This window comes from Mercenaria mercenaria, chromosome 8, assembly GCF_021730395.1.
Source record: "Mercenaria mercenaria strain notata chromosome 8, MADL_Memer_1, whole genome shotgun sequence".
Lineage (NCBI taxonomy): Eukaryota > Metazoa > Mollusca > Bivalvia > Venerida > Veneridae > Mercenaria > Mercenaria mercenaria.
In genome coordinates this window covers 58,672,239-58,676,946 of record NC_069368.1, presented here as the reverse complement: position 1 = coordinate 58,676,946, position 4,708 = coordinate 58,672,239, and the positions used below count along the sequence as shown (strand labels likewise).

The window sequence follows — 4,708 nt, the reverse complement described above, 5'->3', positions numbered from 1 at the left end:
GGTGTGTTAACAAGCTGTTCCTTTGATTTGACCTAGTGACCTAATTTTTAATCCCACCTAAACTAGATTTAACTTGGCCTATAGATCATAAAGATTAAAATTCTGACAAAGTTTCATTAAGATATGGTCATAAATGTGGCCACTACAGTGTTAACAAGCTTTTCCTTTGACTAGACCTGATGACCTAGATTTTCACCCTAGACGACCTAATATCACACTTGTCCAATATTTAATTGAGGGTAACATTTTGACCAAGTTTCATTAAGATTGGGCCAAAATTGTGACCTCTAGAGTGTTAACCAGCTTTTCCCTTGATTTAACCTGGTGACCTAGTTTTTGACCCCACTTGACCCAGATTTGAATCTTATCTATGGATCATTAAGATTAACATTTTGACCAAGTTTCATTAAGATATGGTCATAAATTTGGCTTCTAGTGTGTAAACTAGCTTTTCCTTTGATTTGACCTAGTTTTTGACCCTACATAACCCAGATTCTGACTGGACCTTGAGATCATCAAGATTAACATTCTGACCAAGTTTCATGAAGATATAGCCTTAAATGTGACCTCTACGGTGTTAACAAGCTTTTCCTTTGATTTGACTTGGTGACCTAGTTTTTTGATCCAAGATAACCCAACATCAAATGTGTCCAAGATTTTTTTGAGGGTAACATTCTGACCAAGTTTCATAAAGATTAGGTCAAAATTGTGACCTCTAGAGTGTTAACAGTCAAATTGTTGACAACGGACGGACACAGGGCGATCACAAAAGCTCACCTTGAGCACTTTGTGCTCAGGTGAGCTAAACACTAGAGTTGTCACAAGAGTGACGAATTATACCCCTACAATATGGCCTTATCGCAGAACTAAGCCAATATCAAAGCAGCATTTTCTTGAGCTATGACCTAATGACCTCAAATTCAATCTCTATAGTTTCATGATCCTCCGCCCAAGTGTTCTCAAGTTGTTGTATGGAAAAGGTTTAAATGTTCCAGGTCATCCTGACCTTTGGAACTCTAAATCAATACAAGTAATCTGCTGGTCAAGACCAACCTTGTACTTAATTTTGTGTTTCTCATCCCAAGCATCCTGAAGTTATTGTCCAAAAACCGTTTTAAAGAACCGTTATTTATTTTCTTGAACTTAAGACCAATTCTCTGTAGGAACCAAAAAAAGTTGGAAACTCATAGTCACAGATTTCCTTTAAACCGATTTTTTCTCGAAGATGGTGCAAAATTAAGAAAATCCTGTTTTTCATTTTTTCAATATATGTCCCGGTTACCATGGAAACGAGGATGCAAATCCCCAACTTGCTGAATTTTCAAAAAAGTAGGGGTGCATGCCTATTTTGTTATGTGGAAACTACTAGAAAGTGTCCTTTATTTTCGTAGTTGCAAATTTTAAAGGCAAATGAACAAGGTTTCATACCAAACTAATATTCCCAAATATTTATTTGATTCTTGTATGATCTAGACTTTTATCTGCAAGAAAAAATATATTTATGGAGCAAAACATATGTTTATATTGTGCTCTACATCTTGAAAAGTGCACAGGTCTCACAGAAAAGTATATTTGTTTGTATAAAGGGAAGATGATATTTCAAAAAGAAACATAAATCGTAGTGGTCATTTAGACACATTCTTGTAGATTTGGGCCACATTTTTATGATTTGGGGCATTTTTCCATTTTTATTACCTCCCCTTGATGCTCTTCATTTAGGAAATCACAAAGAGCTTATCTAAGTTTACTTCCTGGATTATGCTGAATTCAGATTTCTACTCGGATTTTGCAAATTTTTAGTATATAGATACAATGACAGTCAGAGATTTTATGCTAAATGGGCATGTGATGCTTGGATGTGTCCCTTCAAACCAAGTCCACGTTTAAAATTTGCAGAATAGCGACATTGTTTGGGAAAATACTCTGGCAGAAATGAGTTTAAACTGTGGATAGACATCAGTCATCACTCAGAGTCTGACATCTGTCTGTTTATTTCTATAAGTGAAGTTTGTATCAACTGACTGAAGGATCAGTGTTAAAGGATAACACTACAATGAAAACAGGTGAGTCTCATAATATTTTATGTTTTAATATGACATGTAAAAATTTCAAGCTATGCAAGATATGTGCTCACTTCCTTCAACAGATTCAAAGACCAGTACAGAGGTTATTTACTTAAATATTGGACAGACATTTCTTATTATTTTACCAAGAAAACTTTCAGGCATTTTCCCCATCATTTTGGGAATACCATGCACCAAAACCAGTGGAATTGAGAACAATGCTCTCAGAAATTGTCTAATGTGGAAATTTCCAAATTACCAAAATCTATGTAAAGATATATTTTTGGTGTAAAATATTAATAGATTACATTTCAGAAATTGAGCAACACTATAAATGTTGTTGTAATAACCTAAATATAGATATATACAAATTTTCAAAACCATTTTAAAACATCAAACACCCATATAAGGTAACAGATTTGGAATTTCATATTCAAAACTTTGGAAGAAAACATACTGTTTCTTTGGATTACCTCCTTTTATTGGAGGTAGATTTATAATGGAAAAAACCCTGATTTTAGTTGTAAATGACCATTAGTATGATTTTAATGTTATTTGTAAAAAGCAGATAAAGACATATTTTCATTTCAAAATGTATAAATTTTTGTAAATTTATTTGCTTTGTTTTTCAGCTTGAGTTGTTTTTTGAAAATGACTGCTTGATGATAAAGTTTCAAACAACTATGAAGTGAGTGGATGTTCTAGAGAGGTAATCATAATTTAGTCATTTGCAACAGTGTATGTGTTTGCCAAAGTACCTGTAGAAATATAGACTTACTGAAGTAAAAACTCACTGAATGCTGAAAATGAAAACATTTAATTGCATCCATTGCTCTACACATAAGTCAGCATGTTTTTAATCTGCACCAGCCTGTTTTACAAGTACATATTGAATGTAAATGGTTTGTGTCAAAGTTAAAAAGTTTTTTTTTTATATATATTTACACATCAGAGGCCTACATGTATTTAAATAAAGAATAAAGTCCCCCACATGTCCATATTCATACAAGTATGAAATCTTGACCTCTCAATCTATGATACAAGAATAGCTAGTAGGACTTCATATAACTTAAATTGACATACATTTGTATTGTGACTATAAATATTGATAATTTTTGAAATTTTAAAATATACCCTTTTTCAGAAAAGGACCCTCTGCACATGTATGAGAAACAGATTTACTTTTAAAGTGGTCCATATATAATGTTGAAAAGGATGAAATCCTGTATCTGTCAAAATGTAACAACAGTAACAACCATTTTAGTTTGATTTTTGTTTATTCCAGACTTATTCTTCAAAGAATGAATGATCATCATCATCCTTATTTTGGAATAAAAGGAAGGAAGGTATCTACATTTTATTTATAGTTTGTCTTAGTGTCTGATCAGGTCTGTTTTCAGATCTTTATAAATGCTTGATTGAATGTTATTTTTTTACAGAATATTTATGAACTTTGTTTAGAATTTCATGTATCTTAAATTTAATCAAAGTGTAGCAAAGTCAAAAGTATTTAATGTATTTCATACAATTGTTCCTTTCAAAATCATTTCAAGGAGGGGGAGGTCTATGTGATAAATTATTTTCATTAAAAGAATAAATGAAAGATGTATATATTATACATTTACTTATATAAAATTTATTAAATGATTGAAATAGTGTATGTAATTTTTATTCATTTACAAATTTGTGAAAGGAAACCCTCCAGCTGGCTTGTAGAAGATCAGTAGTTCTACTCAGTAACATGATGTCACACATATTTTAACTGGAGAGCCCATCCCCATCCATAGTCAAATGAAAGACATTCAGATTGTTATTCTCTCACATCTCTATTTTTCAGTGACAGCTACAGTCATGGTAAAAGTAAATGCAGTCAGAAGACCTCTGATATCACCTGAAGAGCCAGCATTCTCAAGATTCTGTATCAAATAAAAATAACAAGGATTGCTAAAAAGATTTTTTATAACTTGCAAATGTGCAGTCTGTGACATAACTGTCTGATCCAGGTAGTTTAGTGTTGACAAGATGACACTTCATCTCTATAGTAGAGGACACAAGTTTGAAATGCATATGCCATTGTGAAGGCAAAATGTTTATGAAAATAGTGTGTGTGTTTTCCAAATAGAGAAACTGAAAGTGGGGAATCATCAATTAGTGTTTTTGGAATAAGTTATGGACATCTGAATAGTGAAGATCTGTCCCTTTTTTGGATTGCCACAGACCAAAATAATGATTGGTGCCTTTGACATAAATAGAAGAACTCACACTGGACACTCTGAAGATGGAATTATGTTGTTTGCACTAATGTTTCTTTTTCAGATTTATGGAAAAAAATTAGAATGTCATTTCTTAAAAATGTTGATAGTTGTTTAACCAAAGGCCCTGTAACTGAAAAATATCTTTATTCTTGACTTTATATTAAAATTAAAAAAATCTGATACTGTTTGTTTACTTTTGCATGTATAACATTAAATTTGTTATATTTAAATTTGATAAAATTTAATGTATTTTGAAAAAGATGCACTTGAACATATCTAAATGGAATAAACACATGACAGTCTTTGAATATCTGTAAAAAAGCACATGTTATGCAGTTCTCATCAGATTTGGTTACCAATTTACAGCATAATTAAACATGAAGGCTTATT

The 4,708-nt window shown here is 31.9% G+C and overlaps 1 long non-coding RNA gene across 1 annotated transcript; it reads left to right on the top strand.

The window, feature by feature from the left end:
• Window positions 1-2,707: 2,707 nt before the first annotated feature.
• LOC128559179 (uncharacterized) lies at window positions 2,708-4,708 on the top strand. The gene is made up of 3 exons (XR_008372242.1): window positions 2,708-2,772; window positions 3,349-3,409; window positions 3,901-4,708. It is a non-coding gene; the product is annotated as an uncharacterized LOC128559179 (long non-coding RNA).